We start from the raw sequence: 22942 nt of genomic DNA, 5'->3' as shown, positions 1-22942 counted from the left end.
CCAACTCCACAATGGGCTTCTTCCATTTTCCCCAGTGCCGAGAACTTGCTTATAAAAAATTCATCCACCCAATAGATCTCTGGAGTTGACTCCCCAAAAACCTCTCCCAATAATCTTTTAAAAAAACGGTTCCAAAAAATAAGAATCCTTTTCAAATTAAAAATACCCCTTTTATAGGAGGTGCCAACCCTTAGAAAAAGAAAACATTGGGCTCCTCCTACCTGTGTTCTCTAATTGGAGCCTCCTTTAGGTATTTTTGTGCATTGCACCCACTTGGCGATCCATTTTAGGTATATCTTGCATGAGCTTGTCCCTTTGGAGCTCCAGGACCTACTCCCTCTCTCTCATGCATGTAAAAACACCACCCTTCAACTTGCATTCCATCCACCCCTAGCACTAGTGATGCCACCAGTGTGTGTGTGTGTGTGTGTGTGTGGGGGGGGGGGGGGGGGGGTCCGTCCTCTTCATCAAAAGACTGGGCCCCAACGGACTCGCGCGAACGGCCACCCACAAACCTGCCACACCAACATTGGAAAAACCACCCAGCGACAACGCCAATGGCCAACAACGATAACGTCAATAGTCGTGTCCAACGGAGAAAATGACCAACGGTCTGTCCTGGTACAAAGAGGACCACCACAGAGCAGCTCCGCTCATGCCACCTGCATAGCCACGTGAGCAGGAGCTCCCCTCTCTTCTTCCTCATTGCTTTCAAATGGTGGCTCCCTCATGCCCCACTTCTACACTTCAACCAAAGCATGTATAGGTGGTACCAAAAAGCGTTCTCTTGGACACTCCTTTGGTAGCACTTTACAAGCCCCATCTTCATGTGTTACATGTAAAATAAACTAGCAGGCTATATATCAATGGAAAGAGTTTTTCATGTAGAAAGTAAAAGTATAAATTATGACAAGTTTTGAGTTTTTTTCCAAAAAATTCACCCATCCCCACTTTTTTAAAAGGGTACCACCAATACATACTTTTACCCGCTTCCAATCTGCACATGTGCAACTTTTCCTACTACCATGTGGTAGCACACCACGGCCTTCTACCCTCAAGGGTTAAAAAATGTCCCCAAAGCATGCCAGTTCTTTTCTAACATTCCACCGACTTCCATTTGTGGCGTGGAAATCTAATTGACCGTGCTCGTTCTAACATTTAATGCACTAGTAACTTGGGTGTAGCGGAAAATTATAACATAGTGAGCATTTCATTAACAACAAGCTCCTAATGAGCATAGAGAGAGTACTTGGTTGGAGAAAGCAACATAACAATTACACCTAGCTATTTTGGCATAGATAATACTTGAAAAGAGAGAGAAATAGAACAATTGACAATAGTTCAGGACCGGATTTACATGGAGCCATCGGTCCCCCCTCCACAAAGACTTTGTATTATAGCTTCTCCCATCAAATGAAACTTTTGAACAATACAATCTTTGTGTTCCTTAACAAAACTAGTTGGTGCAATAAAGATGGAGTCTTCATGCACCAAATTATGCTTGAAAAACACACCTAGTGTCTCTAGCCTCAGTTCCAAGACCTCACACACCTCAAAAAGGGTGAGAGCTAGTAGGGAATGAGGATAGATTGAGAGGAAGAAGATGTATCTTATGAGAAAGAAGTCTCCTTCTCACATAATCACTCTAATAGCATAGCTTAGCTTAGTAATTAGCATGGTAGAGGAGATGAGCATGCCATTGAAGCTTGGCTCTTGGTTGGAGTTGCATTCCATAGCCAAGAGTTGTTGGCGTAGGCCTCTACTTCTCAATGCTTGGAGAAGGAGATGAAGTTCTTTCTCAACACATGAGTTGTGTGTGTGTGTGTAGAAAAATTAGTTAGCCTAAAAATAGCAATCCTCTCTCTTCTTGGTCGACCCCTTTTCCCATTTTCTCTTGTTGGGGCTGCCCATTGGCCCCTATAGAGCTTAGCTGCCGATAGCAACAATTAAGGAGCATAGTTGATAGTCTTGTGACAAATGTCCCCCTTTCTGCTTTTGTGAGAGCTTTCAGTAATTAAAATAATTTATTTCAACTCTCATTGGACCTTTTTTAGTCTTCTGTCTAATAGGAATCAAGCAAGCCATTGTTCTATTGGATGCTCATTAGACCCCTTGGTAGACTGTCCAATAGTCTTCTAGGGAGATTAATTTCTATTGGTTCTTTTATCAATCATTTTTAAATTGATTAGACTCATTTTAATCTAGCCTAATTCTCATTGGTCCACCTCCATGGCCCCAATAGGATTTGAGGGGAGATTGGGGGCATTTGGGCTAGGAGCCTTCCATGTGTCCATTATTCCGTTTGTGTAAAGGAAGAGCTTGGGAGTGTGTGTGTATGTGTGTGTTTCTCTCTCTTCCCCTACTTTTAGGGCTTGCCACCTCCTTCCTAGGGATGTGAGAAGACTTTAGTCTTCCCATAACCATCCAATATTCCCCACTTTTGGCCATTGGACTTAATTAAATTTTGGAACCTTAGCCAATGGAAGTCTTAATGGAGCTGAACCTTAGGTCTTTTAAGCTCTGTTGATACACATTGCTCTTTTACATACTGTTCCACTTTGGATCCCTATTTTCCATCCTTTGGATCCCTGCTGAGACGGGTCTGACAGCCCTACCAATATTCTAGCTTTTACTCCCCTTGTACCTCCCCATATTAAATGATCAATTTAACATGAGAAAATCATTTGGGAGAATTCGATATATTAGTTTTTATGACATTATCTCTCTCTTGAAATCATAATCATCCTCGACTATGAGATAGAGAAGATAAAGCCTAGTCATTAGTCCATTTGCTAGTAGCGGGTAGAGGATCCCTATTTTACCCTACGACACCGTTCCAGAATGGATGACTAGTCCATTTGGTGTTTGAGAGCCTTAGCTACCGCACACATGTCTACACATTAGTCGTTATCAATCTTCCATAGTAGAATTCCCTTTATCAAACTTTTTCTTTTGGCATACCACACATTTTGAAATATACTCTTGTATGATGGCTTTCATGGAAGGCCAATGAAAGTATGTTTCTATCCCTTCTAGAGTAGATTGAATCCCTCTATGCCCCGCATAAGGAGGAGCATGAGAATCATGCAATATTTTCTCACATAGTGAGTTAGTAACACATACGTTGTTTCCATAGAGAAGATAACCATCGTGTAAGGTAAACGGTTCTTCCTTCTTCCCTAGTGCAAGGGCTAAAATCACATCTTCAAAATTGGGATCGATAGAATACTCACCTATCATAGAAGATAGATCATTGTGAGTTTCTATGGATACCGCATTCACTCTCGATTGTCTTGAGAGTGCATTGGCTACTTGATTATGCTTGCCAACAATGTGAGCAATATGAAAATGGAATTGCAAAAGGAATTTTTCCCACCTCATTTGTTTGTCGGAGAGCTTGGTCTGTGTCATGAAGTACTTAAGGATTTGTCATCTGTTTGCAGATGAAAGGAGTCCCCAATAAATAATGCTTCCACGAGTCTAGAGCATGTAGAACTGCTAAGAGTAGGAACCTCGATCTTACATTTTTTGAGGCACAAAATTTTTAAAAAATGGATAGCTATTATCCTAAATATGATGACCTTGTGAAGAATAATACTTGGTCTTCATGTGACTTGCCTCTAGCAAGAAGCCATTAGTACAAAGTGGATTTATAAGTTGAAATGTAAGGTAGTTGATAGTATTGATCGCTACAAGGCAAGGCTTGTTGCAAAAGATTATGCTTATGAAAAAGGGTTTTGATTACAAAGAAACTTTTTCTCTCACCTGTAGTATGACGTACTACTATTTGTTCATTTGTGCATCGGCATCTTATTTTGGATGTGATGCACATCAATTGGACATTAAAGATAGTTGTGTGAGAATATGTATATAATATAGCTTCGTGATTTTTCCAAGGAAAGAAAGTGTGCACATGTAGTAACACATTGCATGGTTTAAAGAAGGTTGTTGCTGTGTGTGACTGTCCATATAAAAAGAGATGGTTTAATGCACATTCATACATTTGTGTTTTCCTTTTCCTTATTTTCCTTTCAGGGTTTCTTCTCTTTAGAGTGTCTTGCACTATATAGATGGTGGATATATATATTTTGAAACCATTAGATATACCATTAGGTAATATAATTAGTGAGAGCATAATTATATTTACTAAAGTGGGGCACTCCATATCAAGGGCTGGTGAAATGCATTGCTACAAGCACAACCAACTATTGGTGGGGATGTTGCCAAGCCCGTCACCGGATTATAATAGCAAGCTGTGTTGGATTTTGGGTCATTGAAAACTATCCAAAAGAGGTTGGGATCTTTATAAGATGAGGCAATGGCATACTCACTGCTTCTGTGGAGCGAGTAGGCACCGCGGTTCTTCAGATGCGAATAAGGAAGCAGCTCCATGGAGTCGAAGATGGGGCCGCGCTTGGGATCCACTCGCAGGCACCGGTAACACCTTGATTGAATGTAGGAATTTGAATGAAACCAAGTGTACTGCACCCTCATCACCAGTCTTGACTCATCCTTGCAACAAACAAGCTGGGCTGTTGTCGAACTAAGAGCGCCTTCCCGTAGGTCCGCTAAAAGCACTTCTCATAGAGAGGCCCTCCAAAGGTAGAGGCATGTTAAGTGGCACCCTCCCATCCCATACTTGGGAAATTTTTCACCAACAGACTGCTCGATGCCGGTCACTGTGTGACTGTTCCAGTCCACAAGCAGCTGCAGACACCCAGTAGCGGGCTCTAGCCAGTTTCGGAGGCAGTTCAAGCATCTAGAGGGTGGTTGAACAACCCCCCACGTCGGAGGCAAAATTGCCCTGTACCTTTTTGCAACGGCGCTTTGAGCTGTGTATAGGATCATTTCAAAATCCAGAAAGGGTCGTTAACAGTGCTTTGAGTTGGCCTATGAGAAGGCCCTCTAAAAGGATTCCAAGCATTCGGCGGAAATAAGCTGCCGATCGGACGATCCACGATGGGGAGATCATGTGAGAGAACAGAAATTAGAGTCCAAGAGTGGGTCACCGTGTCATAGGAAGCTAAGGCGTCGTACCATGCTGGAGACGTACTGGTGGTGACACCTAGAAAGTATGCCTTCCCATGGAGAAAGGTAATCTTGGTATTGGACCCGCTTGGGGCAAGGCCTTGGATTGTCGGTTGCTGGTAGGCAGACCAAGATGCCGAGGAGGAGGTATACTCGAACGCATAGCATGAGAGTCGCGTCGCGGCGAGAATAAGGATGGTGTAAGAAGCTGCATCAGGGTCAGCGATCATTCCGATAGGACCAAGAAAAGGGCCATCCAGGAGCCAGACATCGTCGATTTTTTCCTCCTCCTCCTCATCCCGGTGGTGCAGGTCGTGCTCTGTTGGCGATGACGCAGGCCGAGCTGGTCGAGGGGTAGGGATTAAAGGGGGCTCATTGAGACGTGGGAGAGATACAGGAGGCAGCTCTTTCCACAGATTTGTGAAGGGATTGCCCACAACCAGCTTTCCAATCAATGGCATCCCCGCTTCGCCATATTGTTCCCCTGAGAAAGCGAAGCAAAAGAGACCCTCTGACAAACAGCAGAGTTTTGCTACGCCAAGTCCACCGCCCAATCCCTCTGGTATTGAAATGGTTGTCCACCGACTCCCTCCCTCCTCGTCCTCCATATTCAACACAGCGATCTTGCGATCTCCCACTCCAATGACCAATCGTGGCCCCAAATTCAAGGCCACGCGCTCTGCACAAGACTTATCCGCAAAAGTGGCGGTGCGCCATTGCTTGCACACGCATCGGAGTCTTGTAAGGCTTCGCAGAGGCAGCCGCGGAAGGATGGAGCACATCCACAGTTCTTGCAACAATATTCCAGCCATGCATGTATCCTGTGCTGTTATAGCAACCCTTTGACGTGAGCCTTTTAATTAGGCCTAGGATCAACTTGACCATTGCTTTTGGGCTTTCGGTTTGCGGCATCCACGTAAAACGCAGCAACTGCTTTCCGGCTGGAGCACTTCATTCGTGTCACACACGTCCTCGTTTCATACACATCCGCCAAACACGTATGCGATGATATAGCCAACGTTTAATTGGCTGCATCAGAGGTTCGCGGCCTTGGGACGGCCTACCTCAAGCAGGCAACGGACTTGTAAAACTCACAAAGTTACGAGTCATAGCATACGAGCGTTTGCATAGGTAGCGTTTAACGTCTCATGTTTCATAATGGGTGGTAGCATGAGTGGGTGGTACACTTTTATGGGTTGAAAGTTGTCTTTCCATAACACCTTAATAGCTTAGTCCTTAGCTGGTAGATTAAAAAAAGTCAGGTTTAAATAAATTAAAGAAAAGTCTTTAGCTGCTAAAATTTTCAAAATCACATTTGAATTTTTTTTCAAAAAAAGTAGTGGGGGGAGTACTCTACGCGGATTCATATTCTTACATGGGCAAGAATTCTACAAGAAGGCAATTTTCTCCAACGGGCGCTATGGCTCTAAGGTTTTGTGTGTGTGTGTGTGTGTGTGTGTTTGTTTGGATGTGATTTGTTTCTAAGTGGGAAAAGTATGGTGTGATGGCTAAGAGATGTTTATAAACTCAGAAGAGTGGTGTTTCCATGAATGATAATAGCAAACTGTTATTTCTAACCTTTTGCTGATAATTTATTGCATCAAAGGTACCTGCTAGATAGGGGCTCATATATCGTGTTAAAGCCAATTCTTGGCAGTGGTAATTTATCTTTAGAAGAACTGCACATTTTGTAAGACTATAGTTAGAGAACTTTAGATATAGAGTGACTAGGCAAATAAAGAAGTGACATGGAGCATTGGCTTTGCTAGAAGATTATCTTCTTGAAAGAGTAATGACATCAAATTGGAAGAGTCAGATGTAGAAGGGTCTAGACGTCACAACCCACTTCTGATGTTTGGTATGCTCAATTTGTGCCTGGGGGTAGCCAGTTTAAAGTGATTAGACTGCCAAATAGAGAAGTGTCTGAACTAAGAGTGAAGGCAGAAAGACTTCCCGCAGTTCTCATTCTTTTATCACAAGGAGGTCGATAGAGATGCTGTATCAATGCGCATTTTCAAAAATGGAAGGGGGCTGACTTGTCTACACTCCTTTTCTATCATGATCACACTATCATCACTAATTAGTATTACTTGCATGGATTGTGTTGCAACAGAACTCGAATCTTGTTTCTCAATGGGAGCATCGGTACTAAGAGTGGTAAATATGACCATCTTGTCTTCGTCATTAACCACGATAGGTTGTACATGCTCTTTTGCAAAAGAGCTTTGTGCTACTGTGTGAATGGGAGTATCCATACCTAGAGGGGGTGTTGAATGTGTGCTCAATTGCCTTCGGGTCTTTGCATCATGTTCATTGATACTCGTAACTTGCAAAGAGTCCCTTGCGACAGACTTCGAAGTTGTTGTGTGAATGGGAGTAGAACCAGGAGGTGCAATTGCTCATGATGTTCTCATGTGCAGTCTGTGTATTTGTGTGTATGTGGTTGTTATTTTCCTGTTATATGTATGTGTGTCATTGTGCATTGTGGTTGTTATTTTCCTGTTATATGTATATGTGTCATTGTGACCCCTCAACTGCTTCATCTTTTGTTGCTAATGTTATGGACTTCATCTTATTATTGCTATTGTATATTCAGGTGGACCCCACCTCCATACACCAAAATCCAGCATGCAAAGGTTTACACTACAAAGGAGGAGCTTCATGAACTTTGCAATCTCAGTTTGGATGGGGTTGTCAGCACACATATGATGGATGTCTCCGACATAGATTGGTTGTCCGTGTTCACAGTGGTAAGAGAAAAATTAAGGGCAGAAAGTGAAGCTCCGCACCTTACGACCATAACTTCTCAACAAATTCATGGTGCTATATCAAATGGTCTACTAGGAGTTACCTGTAAATGGCGAGTGTGCTGCCTGGTTTGCAAAAGCGTTTGCTTTCAAAAATTGCCAACGGGCAGAGTTGTTTGAGGACAAATCCAAGCACAAGGTTGCTAGGGCAGCCGTGGCTGCGAGCTCAGTCAGTCGGCTAGGAGCACACAAGCAGAGAGTCTCCAACAAGAGGGCTAGATAAATGACGCGCATGAACGATAGGGAGACCATGAACACATTATCATTGGAAGGTGCACTAATCAAGGCCAATCTGCCTGCAACAAATAATCAGCATGCGGATTTGGCACTGTCCTTGTTGGATGATGTACATGCCAAAATTAGGGATATGGAGACTGATATAGGGCAAATCACAAAAGAAATGAAGCAAGCTGAAGTGGCAATGTAGGTTTAGTCAAAGGGCGACACCTTTTTGCAGCAACTACAGGAAGCTACAGAAGAACTAGTCACATTAGAGGCTGGTGGAAATGCGCCTTTGGAGCGGTCGATACAATTGCAAGCTGTGATAACTACAAAACAAATTTTTCCTTAGTCTTCTTGGAGTGACCGAGAGTAGCATACTTTAAAAACAACATTAGAACAGACATATAGGCTGGAGTATGAGCAGTACACTTTACAGTTATTATGTTTTTTATTGTGTGTTTGAAGAGTTAAGACTCATTTTTTTGTCTTTGGACACCAGGAGTGGCTCCAACAAAAGGAGTGGCTCCAACAAAAGAACATGCTATTGGCAACGCTTAAAAATCAGGAGGCTTTTGTTGGCAACAGTCTTTCTCATTTAAACAAGGCGAAGGTCCACTATTCTCTCCCTCACCTCCTATGCCTCATGTACATCAAGGACCCATATATATCGAGGAGCCGTGCACTACTTTTGCGGAATGGGTCTTCAAGATGACATGATGGTGGGTGTTTGCATGCGACCATGAAAACACCCTTATCACATTTTTTGTGTTGCAAATTTGTGCATGCTACATGACTTTTGCTTGGCAATGGGATGCGACAAAGAGATCCCTGCATCTCTGAAGATGATGTTTCATGTGAATACAACTTCCGCTATAGAAGACAAAGGTATCCCAATAGGTATGTCCCCAATAGGCCAGTGATAGCTCTATTGCATTTTTAATAGCTATTGTACAATGGTTGTTGTTTCTTATGTTATGGTTATAGAAGTAGTTGTTGCTTGTGTTATGTTTCCTAGCTATTAACACCAAGAAATAACTGACCAATAGCTATTAACAAGCTATGACATATCCAAAGTTTGCTAAAGCTATCTCACAAGAAGCTTCTAGCCAGCTTTTAGCTGCTATAGACTTTCATAGCTAGAGGATAATAGCTATGGCCTTAATTGGGTAGCTATTAATACATCTATTACATGTCTAATAGCTATTAGCTACCTTATATAAAGTTATCGTGTACATCATTAACCATTTAAGACCATTTTGATAGCTATGAAACAGCTTGTAAATGCTAATAGTTTCCCAATAGCTACCTCCAATAGCTTGTGAGTAGCTATGACCTATCCAAAGTTGGCTATAGGTGTTTGACAAGAAGATTTTAACTAGCTTTTAGTTGCAATTGACTTTGTTAGTTAGAGGGTCACAACTTTGGCCTTCATTGAGAAGCTATTAATACAGCTATTGCCTTTCTAATAGCTGTTGGCCACCTTATATTGAGCTATTGTGTAGATCATAAATTCCTTAAGACCATTTTGATAGCTATGGAAGAGCTATTAACTGTTGATAGCTGCCTTCAATAAGTTGTAAGTAGCTATGACCTATTCAAAGTTGAATAAAGTTGTTTTACAAGAAGCTTTTAACCACTTTTAGTTAAAATTGACTTTCATAGGTAGAGGATAATAGCTATGGCCTTAATTAGGCAGCCACTAATATAGCTATTACCTATCTATCTATTAGCTGTATAAAGCTATTGTGTAGACCATAAACTCCTTAAGACCATTTGATATCTATGAAGCAGTTATCAACTGCTAATAGCAGCCTGGTTCTTGTTAAACAGCTCAACAATAGGTTGACAAAAATCTTTTAACCAGCTATTACGTAGCTACGTCTTGAATAGCTAGGTGGTGATAGCTATGCTTATTTTGACTAACTATTTATATTGTCAAAATAACTAGTCTCTCATTCTCCTAAATGATTTTCTCATGTTAAACTGATAATTTAATATGGGGAAGTCGTAGGGGAGAAAAAGCTAGAATATTGGTTAAGCTGACAGACCGGCCACAGTAGGGATCCAAACGAGGGAAAATAGGGATCCAAAGGGGGGGGGGGGGGGGGGGGGGGGGCGCATCTCCAAAAGAGCAATGTGCAACAATTTCATAATAATCAATATCTAATTCTCCTAAATGATTTTCTCATATTAAACTGATCATTTAATGTGGGGAAGTGCCAGGGGAGAAAAAGCTAGAATATTGGTTAAGCTAGTAGACCGGCCACTGTAGGGATCCAAAGGAGGGAAAATAGGGATCCAAAAGGGGGGCCATCTTCAAAAGAGCCATGTGAAACAATGGGCTAAAAAGACCCTAAGGTTCAGCCCATTAAGACTTCCAAAATGCTAAGGTTCCAAAATTCAAAGGTTGTGTCCAAAGGTCAACCCTAGGGAAACTGGATGATTTGTGTGTGACCAAAAAGTCTTTGCAATCCCTACTTGGGAGGGGGCGAGCCTTGGGAGTAGGGGATGAGAGAGAAAGTCACACACACACACACACACACAGGCTCCCTTTACACAAAGGGAATTAGGGACACATGTGAGCTCCGTAGCCCAGATGCCCACAAGGTGTACCCAATTCCTATTGGATGGCCTTGGAGGTGGACCAATGAGAATTAGACTAGAGTAAATCTAGTTGCAAGAACAAATAGCAAGAGGGCTCGCCCAAGAGAGAGAGGGGGCTGATTTTTGCAAGGCATTATCACACACACACACACACAATCTCATGTGTGAAGAAAGAGAAGACTATCTCTTCCCAAGCTTTAATGGAGAGCTCATCACCTACTCCAAGCTTGTGAGATAGAAGCCTACATCAACACACTCTTGGCATGTGGATGGAAATCCAACCAAGAGCCAAGCTTCAATGCATGCTCATCTCCTCTACCAAGATAATTACTAAGCTAATCTATGCTAATATGAGTGATTATGTGAGGAGATGCACATCTTTCTTGTAAGATACTCCTTCTTCCTCTCAATCTACTCTCATACCCTGATAGCTCTCACCATCTTCGAAGGTGTGTGAGTTCTTGGTTCTGAGACCGGGGATAATTGATGTTGTGTTTGCTAAGTGTTTTGCCTAGTGCATGGAGATTTCATCTTCATTGCACTAGCTACTCTTGAAGGAACAGAAAGAATTGTATTGTACAATGTCTCTCTTGATGGGAGAAACCATAATACAAAGCCTTTTGGAGGGGGGACTGACTCCATGCAAATCCGGTCCTCAACTGTTGTCAATAGCTTAATTTCTCTCTCTTTTTAAAGTATTGTTGATGCTATCTAACTAGGTGTTATGCTTTTGTTGCTCTCTCCACCCAAGCACTCTTGTAATTCTTATTAGGAATCTATTCTAATGAAATCCCCTCTATGTTCATGCTGATTTCCGCTACACACAAGTTTTTAGGCCATTAAATGTTACATTGGTATCAGAGCACAAGGTTTCTCTTTTCTTGCTCAAGAAGGGAGGTCCTCAAGCTAGCTATAAATGGTTGGTATTATTAATTGCCTGTGAGTAAGTAGAATAGGGATTTTTCAGCCTTGCAGAGCGCCTGCCTTTGTGCAGTTAACGGGGCATTACCGTCGAGAGCTATGGTCTTAATAGTGGAGTCCTACGGGTCTTGCCTACGGCTTAACCACTATTGAGCTATTAGAAGCTTGACAAGAGCCGGTGCTGTTTTGTTGTCGAAAGACCCTCTCTTCTATTCCTTGCAATTAATGGTATTCGAGCCTCGGGTACAATAGCTTGCGTGCTTTTTCTAAAGGGGTAAAGAGGAGTAGCAACTAGGGCTTGAAGTGCCAAAGTACACCTAAAAGTCGTTAGAATGGCTGACAATAGTAAAGAGAGTGAAATTAATGTTGATAAATTTGATTTTGCTGATGAGCAAGCTACTAATGATGCTCCGATGCTTGTTAACTATCTTGTTTCTAGGCTTCAACAAGCCATGGGAAATCCATCTCTCCAAAGAGAAGTGCAACGGCAGCTCCGTGCTCACGGGATTCTCCAAGCTCATCACCATGACGAGAGAAAACCTAGGAAGCCTCCTTGTGAGACTCCCAAGGGAGGTCTCTCTCCGATTCGGGAAGAAGAAGAGAATCCATATGAAGGGCTCAAGAATTTACTTCTTGATGATGCATCTCCTTCCCAAAGGAGAACTCAAGAGCCTCCACCGAAGGAACGAGAAAGAAGTGAGTCTCCCACCACCTCGGCGGAGATGGCTCCACGAAGACGGCGGGCTAAACGCTCTCCATCACCACCAAAGCGGAGAAGACCATCATACTCTTCTCCGCGCCATAATTCAAAGAGGGATGATAAAAATCAAGAGAAGAAAAAGGCGAGAAAGAGGACACCCTCTTCTCCATCTTCTTCATCCTCTCCCTCTTATAAAAGTGATGGTAAAGACGACGAAGATCAAGACAAGAAAAAGGCGAGAAAGAGGTCACACTCTTCTCCACCTTCTTCAAATTCTTCATCTTCTGAAGAAAGTGATGGTGCAACCTTTGAACCATCAAAAAGAAGAGGCCATAGGAAATCCTATGCCGCATGGAAGAGGTCGTCCAAGCTCAAAAAGTTCAAAGAGGGAGGAAGAGCATCTCTTTCCTTACCTATGACGACACCTTTGGTGCTATGAACAAAGTCTTGGCCTTTATCCAACAATTCGATGCGGAGTTTGGAGATGACGGCTTCACGGAGTCCTCTAAGCTACGCCGGGTAGCTATGCACTTTAAAAAGTCCTCCAGGCAATGGTGGTCTAGCCTACAGGCCAACAATGAAGCTCTACAAACATGGAAAGCTTTAAGAGCTTCCATTGTGAATCAGGTTTTGGACAGCGATGCCAAATACAAAGTACTCACTGAAGAAATGACGGAGTATGTCAACTCCCAAAGGCCACGCACCATATCAGCGGTTATACACCATACTATGGTGGCTTATTGAATCAATTTCCAAATAGGGGCTAAAAGAAATTCTAAGCCCACGAAAAAAAAGGTTCCAATGAGCCTAAGGGGAAGGACAATGTCCAAAAGTCTCCTAAGGAAAATTCCAACAAAGCTAAGGAGAAAGAAGCCTACAAAGGCAAAAACAAACTCTCTCCTGAAGAGCTTGAGCATTATCGCAAGGATAGCCGATGTTTCAAGTGCGACGAGCAAGCGCATGTGTGCCATGCTTTTACCCAAAAGAACACCCGCCATGACCTCCTAGAGCTACCTTGGTCTAAATCCAAGAGGAGAAATGTAACATTTCATGGCCTAAAAACTTGTGTGTAACAGAAATTAGCATGAACATAGTGGGCATTTCATTAGAATAGATTCCTAATGAGAATTACAAGAGTGCTTCGGTAGAGAGAGCAACAAAAAGCATAACACCTAGTTAGATAGCATCAACAATACTTTCAAAAGAGAGAGAAATTAATCTATTGACAACAGTTGAGGACCGGATTTGCATGGAGCCGGTCCCCCCTCCAAAAGGCTTTGTGTTATGGTTTCTCCCATCAAGAGAGACATTGTACAATACAATTCTTTCTGTTCCTTCAAGACTAGCTAGTGCAATGAAGATGAAAGCTCCATGCACTAAGCAAAACACTTAGCAAACACAACATCAATTATCCCCGGTCTCAGACCCAAGACCTCACACACCTTCGAAGATGGTGAGGCAGGGTATGAGAGTATATTGAGAGGCAGAAGGAGTATCTTAAGAGAAAGATGTACATCTCCTCACATAATCACTCATATTAGCATAGCTTAGCTTAGTAATTATCTTGGTAGAGGAGATGAGCATGCATTGAAGCTTGGCTCTTGGTTGGATTTGCATCCACATGCCAAGAGTGTGTCGATGTAGGCTTCTATCTCACAAGCTTGGAGTAGGTGATGAGCTCTCCATTAAAGCTTGGGAAGAGATAGTCTTCTTTTTCTTCACACATAGACTGTCTGTGATAATGCCTTGTAAAAATCAGCCCCCTCTCTCTCTTGGGCGAGCCCTCTTGCTAATTGATTTTGATATCCTCCCATTGGACCTCCCTAGGGCTAGCCTATCACAATTAAGCAGCATAAGTGATAGCGTTCTGACATGTGTCCCCCTTTCCCCTTTTGTGAGAGCTTTAGGTAATTTAATAATTCAACTAAACTCTCATTGGACCCCTTTGCCTCCTGGCCAATAGGAATCAGGCAAGCCATTGGGCTGTTGAATGCTCATTGGACCCCTTGGGAGACTGTCCAATAGTCATCTAGGAGACTTAATTCTCATTCGTTCTTTTATTAATTGTTTTTAAATGAATTACACTAGATTTACTCTAGCCTAATTCTCATTGGTCCACCTCCAAGGCCATCCAATAGGAATTGGGCACACCTTGTGGGCATCTGGCCTAGGGAGTTGACATGTGTCCCTCATTCCCTTTGTGTAAAGGGAGCTTGTGTGTGTGTGTGTGTGTGTTTGTGTGTGAATTTCTCTCTCATCCCCTTCAAGAAAGGCTCGCCCCCTCCCAAGTAGGGATGCAAAGACTTTTTGGGTCACACACAAAGCATCCAATTCCCCTAGGGTTGACCTTTGGACACAACCTTTGAATTTTGGAACCTTAGCATTTTGGAAGTCTTAATGGGCTGAACCTTAGGGTCTTTTTAGCCCATTGTTGCACATGGATCTTTTGTAGATGGCCCCCCTTTTGGATCCCTATTTTCCCTCTTTTGGATCCCTACTGTGGCCGGTCTGCTAGCTTAACCAATATTCTAGCTTTTTCTGCCCTGACACTTCCCCACATTAAATGATCAGTTTAATATGAGAAAATCATTTAGGAGAATTAGATATTGATTATTATGACATTACCTCTCTCATGAAATCATAGTCGTCCTCGGCTATGGTGTAGAGAAGATAAAGCATATTCATGAGTCCTTTTCTTAGCGGGTAGAGGATCCCTATGTTACCCTATGACATCATTCCACAATGGATGACTAGTCCATTTGGCGCTTGAGAGCCTGAGGCTTCCACAAGCATGTTTGCACATTAGTCCTATCAGTCTTCCATAGTAGAGTGACAAGCTCTACTTGGTGTTTGGGAGACGTCGTTTCCGCAAGCTTGATCTAAGCATGCACACTACTTCATTTTTGTGCACAATAAAAAAAAAGAGAGTCTTATAAGACAAAAAAAACTTTCTTCATTTTTAACATTCTGTACATTTGCTTACTCTTGGGAAGCATTGTAAGCATTGACAAGGTTTAGGTTATCCTTTAATTGTATGCCTTGCATCCATCTAGCATCTTCAAAAGGATAATTCTTAAACTTAATAAGATATCGTCGGATAGTCTTACCGCCTCTTAATACCTTGTCTTCATGTCGGAGAATGGACTCGGGCTGCAGCACCTCCTCTTGGTCGTCGATCTCCTGTGGGTCTTCAATAGTTGGTTCTTGAGGTGGCTCTCCTTTGTAAGGCTTTACTAGGATCACATGGAAAGCATTGTGCATGAGCCAATGATTGGGCAACTTGAGTTGATAGGCCATCTCATTGATTGGCCTAAGAATCTGGAAGAGGCCATAGTACCTTTTTGCTAGTTTAGCATAGTACTTTTGGTGGCCCGTAGGATTCTTGCCCGTCGTGTGCCTTAATCGAGCCTTGGGAAACTTTAATAAGACCCAATCATTTTCTTTAAAGGCTTGGGCACTTCTGTGCTTGTCAGCAGCAGCCTTTTGCCTTTGTTGTGAGATAGAGATAGCATCCTTAATCTTTTGAAAAGATTCTTGTAGGTCTCGGCTATACTCATCTGCAGCGAAGATCTTCCCATGTACCTTAAATAGCAAGGGACTTTTTGATCTTCCCTCAATTACCTCGAAAGGTGCTTTTCCCGTGGAAGTATGTACAATGTTATTGTAAGCATACTCTACTAAGGGTAAGTACTTCTCCCATTGGGATCTTTGATCTACTTCCGTTACATAGGCTTTTAGTAGATCGAGAATTGTTAGGTTAGCTATTTCACTTTAGCCATCCGTTTGTGGATGATAGGCCGAAGAGAAGTTTAGCCTTGTCCCTAAATTCTCAAAGAGACCCTTCCAAAAATTACTGGTCATTCTAGGATCTCTATCCGACACTATGGACATTGGCAAGCCATGGTACTTGAAAATTTGTGAAATGAAGAGGGTTGCCATTTGATGGGCTTTGATAGTCTTTTTGACAGGTATAAAATGAGCTTGTTTACTGAACCTGTCTACTATCGTCCATATTCCCGTATTCCCATGGATGGACTTAGGCAATCCAAAGATAAAATCCATGGATATGCTCTCCCATGGTGAATTAGGGATTGGCAAGGGTTGAAGCCATCCAAGTTGCTTCCCTCTATCAAATTTTGTCTTTTGGCATACCACACATTTAGAAACATACTCTTGTATGTTCACTTTCATGGTAGGCCAATAGAAATATGTTTCAATTCCCTTTAAGGTACACTGAATCCCACTATGCCCCGCATAAGGTGGAGCATGAGATTCATACATTACTTTCTCACGTAGTGAGTTAGTAACGCATAGTCTATTGCCATAGAGAAGATAACCATCTTGTAAAGTAAATGGTTCTTCTTTCTTCCCTAATGCAAGGGCTGAAATCACATCTCTAAAATCGGGATCAATAGCATACTCATCTATCATTGAAGAGAGATCATTGTGAGTTGCTATGGAAACCGCATTCACTCTCCGCCGTCTTGAGAGTGCATTAGCTACTTTATTATGCTTGCCAACAATGTGAGCAATATGAAAATGAAATTGCGAAAGGAAATTTGCCCACCTCGTTTGTTTGTCGGAGAGCTTGGTCTACGTCATGAAGTACTTAAGACTTTGGTGATCCGTTCGCAGAATGAAAGGAGTCCCCAATAAATAGTGCTTCCATGAGTCTAAGGCATGTAGAACTGCAAGGAGTTTCTTTTCATATATGCCTAAAGCTTGCTCAATAGGGTCGAGCCTTCGACTCTCATAGACTATGGAGTGCCCTTCTTGGAGCAAAACAGCTCCAAGGCAATCACCACAAGCATCACATTGGACCTCAAATGCTTTTGAGAGATCGGGTAGTGTAAGCACACGTTGAGAGATAAGCTTTTCAAAAGCATTGTTCTCCTTAGCAGACCATGTATACCTAACGATTTTCTTTGTTAGGTCATGTAATGGTCCCGCAATTTGTGAGAACTTTTCTATGAAGCGTCTATAGTATGCACACTTACCTATAAAGCTTCTTAGTTCATGAAGATTCCTTGGTTTAGGCCATCCTTTTATTACCTCTAGCTTTGATGGATCCATTTGGATGCCATCTTGAGAGATAATGTGACCTAAATACTGAATCTCTTGCAAGAAAAATTCACTTTTCTTTCGATTAGCATAAAGTTTATTCTCTCTCAAAACTTGAAATATTACCTGGAGGTAGTGCTTGTGTTCGTCTAATGAATTAGAGTAGATGATAATATCATCAAAGAACACTCCAGTGAAGGTTCGATGAGGCCTAAACAGCTTCTCCATCAAGCGGTTGAATGTGGCTAGTGCATTGGTCAAGCCAAAAGACATGACAATGTATTCATAAAGACCAAATGTGGTGCGAAGTGCGGTCTTTACAATGTCTTGATCAACTATCCTTATTTGATGATAGCCACTTTTTAGGTCAATCCTACTGAAGTAGGTCGATCCTTGTAGCTTATCAAATAGGTCTTCCACCCGTGGAACAGGAAACCTATTCTTGATAGTGATCCTATTTAGTGCTCTATAGTCGACACACATACGATATGTGACGTCTTTCTTTTGCACTAATAGCACAGGTGAGAAAAATGGAGATGAGCTAGGCCTAACCATGCCCTTCTCAACTAACTCATGCACTTGCCGCATAATCTCCTCTTGTTGAGCTTGAGAAACTCTATAAGGAGGTTTGTTAGGCGCTGAACTTCCTAGAAGAAATTCAATTGCATGGTCATCACTACCTCGTTTAGGAGGTAGCTCACAAGGGATGTCGTCAATAAAAACATCTTGAAACCCCTTGAGAAAATTGGATAGCTCTAATTCTCTTTGGTGGCTTTTATTTTCTTTTGCTAAAGCATTAGGTTCATTTTGAGAATCTTTAACAAAAATCATGTACACGGAAATAGAGCTCTTTATTGACTTGTTGAAAGCTGGTGTATGTACAATGGGGATAGTGTTACCCATTTCCTTAGCATCTATATACATGTCTTTTTCCCTGAACTTAAAGGAGATTCTCCTTTCAGGAAATTTAACATTGGCAGCCAGGCGGTCAAACTATGGTGCCCCTAGGACTACATCCTCATGCTTGAGAGGAGAGATAAAGAAGTCCTCTTTGTCCACATAGCCTTGGACATGAAGCCTCGATTTCCCGATTAAGGGAGTGACTGAAGCTTCTTGCCCCTTGAAGGCACTATCTGCGGGTAGGACATCTCCCATCTCGTAAGCTTGTATGCCTAGCTTGGTGGCAAACTCTATAGATATAAAATTGTGAGTAGAACCAGGGTCAAAGAGAATAAAAGCATCATGTTCTCTTACCTTTCCCCAAGCATGGCATAGAGGAGATCCTTTGTGGTGAGTTTGGTGAGTCTCCTCCTCTTGGATTTCAACCAAGGAAGCTCTAGGAGGATCATGGGAGTTGTTCTCTTGGGGACAAGCGTGGTACGTATGCCCTTGTTCGCCACACTTGAAACACCAGTTATCCTTGCGATAACGCTCCAGCTCTTCAGGAGAGAGTTTGTTCTTACCTTTGTAAACTCCCTTCTCTTTAGCTTTGTTGGAGTTTCCCTTAGGCGACCCTTGGACATTGTCCTTCCCCTTAGGCTCGCTGGAACCCTTGTTTTCCGTGGGCTTATTATTTCTTTTAGCCCCCGTTTGGAAATTGATTCGAGAGGCCACCATAGTATGGTGTATTACCGCCGATATGGTACGTGGCCTTTGGGAGTTGACATACTCCGCCATTTCTTCGGTTAAGCCCGCAAAAAATTGTTGCTTTTGCTCTCCAAAATCCAACTTTTTGAAGACAGTGGCTTTGAGTTGTAGGTCCCAAAACTTGTCTACATATTTGTGGATGGATTCATAGGGAGAGAGCTTTAAGCTTCGCCATTCGGTGAGAACTTTGTCTTCGGCATCGGTGGCCAAAAGCTGCTTGATAATGGAAGCTCTTAAAGATTTCCATGTTCGTGGAGCTTCACCGTTGGCTCGTAGGCTAGACCACCATTGCCTGGCGGACTTTGGAAAGTGCATAGCTACATGGCGTAGCTTAGAGGACTCTGTGAAGCCCTCATCTCCAAACGCCGCATCAAATTGTTGGATAAAGGGCAAGACTTTGTCCGTATCACCAAAGGTACCATCATAGGTAAGGAAAGAGATGCTCTTCCCTCCCTCTTTGAATTTCTTCAGCTTGGACAACCTCTTCCATGCGGCATAGGATTTCCTATGGCCTCTTCTTTTTGATGGTTCAAAGGTTGCACCATCACTTTCTTCAGAAGGTGAATAATTTGAAGAAGGTGGAGGAGAGGGTGACCTCTTTCTCGCCTTTTTCTTGTCTTGATCTTTGTTGTCTTCACCATAACTTTCATAAGAGGACGAAGATGAAGAAGATGGAGAAGAGGGTGTCCTCTTTCTCGCCTTTTTCTTCTCTTGCTTTTTATCATCCCTCTTTGAATTATGATGTGGAGAAGGGTGCGATGGTCTTCTCCGCTTTGGTGGTGATGGAGAGCATTTAGCCCACCGTCTTCGTGGAGCCATCTCCGCCGAGGTGGCGGGAGACTCACTTCTTCTTCGGTGGAGGCTCTTGAGTTCTCCTTTGGGAAGGAGATGCATCATCAAGAAGTAAATTCTTGAGCCCTTCGTATGGATTCTCTTCTTCTTCCCGAATCGGAGAGAGACCTCTTTTGGGATTCTCACAAGGAGGCTTCCTAGGTGTTCTCTCATCATGGTGATGAGCTTGGAGAATCCCATGAGCACGGAGCTGCCGTTGCACTTCACTTTGGAGAGATGGATTGCCCATGGCTTGTTGAAGCCTAGTAGCAAGATAGTTAACAAGCATCGGAGCATCATTAGTAGCTTGCTCATTAGCAAAATCAAAGTTATCAACATTAATTTCACTCTCTTTACTATTGTCAACCATTCGAACAACTTTTAGGTGTAAACTTTTTAGGTGTACTTTGGCACTTCATGCCCTAGTTGCTACTACTCTTTACCCCTTTAGAAAAAGCACTCAAGCTACTATACCCGCGGATCGAATACCATTAATTGCAAGGAATAGAAGAGAGGGTCTTTCAACACCAAAACAGCACCGGCTCCTATCAAGCTTCTAATAGCTCAATAGTGGTTAAGCCGTAGGAAAGCCCCGTAGGACTCCACTATTAAGACCATAGCTCTCGACGGTGATGCCCCATTAACTACACGAAGGTAGGCGCACAGCAAGGCTAAAAAATCCCTATTCTACTTACTCACAGGCAATTAATAATACCAACCATTTATAGCTAGCTTGAGGACCTCCCTTCTTGAGCAAGAAAAGAGAAACCTTGTGCTCTGATACCAATCTAACATTTAATAGCCTAAAAACTTGTGTGTAGCGGAAATCAGCATGAACATAGAGGGGATTTCATTAGAATAGATTCCTAATAAGAATTACAAGAGTGCTTGGGTGGAGAGAGCAACAAAAAGCATAACACCTAGTTAGATAGCATCAACAATACTTTAAAAAGAGAGAGAAATTAAGCTATTGACAACAGTTGAGGACCGGATTTGCATGGAGCCAGTCCCCCCTCCAAAAGGCTTTGTATTATGGTTTCTCCCATCAAGAGAGACATTGTACAATACAATTCTTTGTGTTCCTTCAAGAGTAGCTAGTGCAATGAAGATGAAATCTCCATGCACAAAGCAAAACACTTAGCAAACACAACATCAATTATCCCCGGTCTCATAACCAAGAACTCACACACCTTCGAAGATGGTGAGAGCTAGCAGGGTATGAGAGTAGATTGAGAGGAAGAAGGTGTATCTTACAAGAAAGATGTGCATCTCCTCACATAATCACTCATATTAGCATAGATTAGCTTAGTAATTAGCTTGGTAGAGGAGATGAGCATGCATTGAAGCTTGGCTCTTGGTTGGATTTGCATCCACATTCCAAGAGTGTGTCGATGTAGGCTTCTATCTCACAAGCTTGGAGTAGGTGATGAGCTCTCCATTAAAGCTTGGGAAGAGATAGTCTTCTTTTTCTTCACACATAGACTATGTGTGAGTGTGTGTGATAATGCCTTGCAACAATCAGCCCCCTCTCTCTTTTGGGCGAGCCCTCTTGCTAATTGCTCTGGCTATCCTCCCATTGGACCTCCCCAGGGCTAGCCTATCACAATTAAGCAGCGTAAGTGATAGCGTTCTGACATGTGTCCCCCTTTCCCCTTTTGTGAGATCTTTAGGTAATTTAATAATTCAACTAAACTCTCATTGGACCCCTTTGCCTCCTTGCCAATAGGAATCAGGCAAGCCATTGGGCTGCTGAATGCTCATTGGAGCCCTTGGGAGACTGTCCAATAGTCATCTATGAGACTTAATTCTCATTGGTTCTTTTATTAAGTGTTTTTAAATTAATTAAAATAGATTTACTCTAGCCTAATTCTCATTGGTCCACCTCCAAGGCCCTCCAATAGGAATTGGGTACACCTTGTGGGCATCTGGCCTAGGGATCTGACATGTGTCCCTCATTCCCTTTGTGTAAAGGGAGCTTGTGTGTGTGTGTGTGTGTGACTTTCTCTCTCATCCCCTACCAGAAAGGCTCACTCCCTCCCAAGTAGGGATTGCAAAGACTTTTTGGGTCACACACAAAGCATCCAATTCCCCTAGGTTTGACCTTTGGACACAACCTTTAAATTTTGGAACCTTAGCATTTTGGAAGTCTTAATGGGCTGAACCTTAGGGTCTTTTTAGCCCATTGTTGCACATGGCTCTTTTGCAGATGGACCCCCCTTTGGATCCCTATTTTCCCTCGTTTGGATCCCTACTATGGCCGGTCTGCTAGCTTAACCAATATTCTAGATTTTTCTCCCCTGGCACTTCCCCACATTAAATGATCAGTTTAATATGAGAAAATCATTTATGAGAATTAGATATTGATTATTATGACAAGGAAACTCACCACAAAGGATCTCCTGTATGCCATTCTTGGGGAGAGGTAAAAGAACATGATTCTTTTATTCTCTTTGACGCTAGATCTACTCACAATTTCATTCCACAGAGTTGTCCACCAAGCTAGGCATAAAGCTTACAAGATGGGAGATGTCCTACCCGCAGACGGTGCTTTCAAGGGGCAAGAAGCTTCACTTCCTTAATCAGGAAATTGAGGCTCCATGTCCAAATCTATGTGAACAAAAAGGACTTCGTTATCTCTCTTCTCAAGCATGAGGATGTAATCCTAGGGGCACCATGGTTTGATCCCAGGTTTGCCAATGTTAAATCCCCTGAAAGAAGAATCTACATTCTCAAAAGGAACCTAATGCTTTAACAAAAGAAAATATAAAAAATCACAAAGAATTAGAGTTATCCAATTTTGTCAAGGGGTTCCAAGACGTTTTTATTGACGACATTTCTTGTGAACTACCTCCTAAATGAGGCAATGATGACCATGAAATTGAACTTCTTCTAGGAAGTTCACCGCCTAACAAACCTCCTTATAGAGTTTCTCAATCTCAACAAGAGGAGATTATGCGGCAAGTGCATGAGTTAGTTGAGAAGGGCATGATTAGGCCTAGCTCATCTCCATTTTTCTCACCTGTGTTATTAGTGCAAAAGAAAGACAGCACATATCATATGTGTGTTGACTATAGAGCACTAAATAGGATCACTATCAGGAATAGGTTTCCCGTTCCATGTG

The sequence above is a fragment of the Adiantum capillus-veneris genome, chromosome 8, assembly GCF_014529385.1.
Source record: "Adiantum capillus-veneris isolate H3 chromosome 8, ASM1452938v2, whole genome shotgun sequence".
NCBI classification, from domain to species: domain Eukaryota; kingdom Viridiplantae; phylum Streptophyta; class Polypodiopsida; order Polypodiales; family Pteridaceae; genus Adiantum; species Adiantum capillus-veneris.
This window is presented reverse-complemented; position numbering follows the sequence as displayed.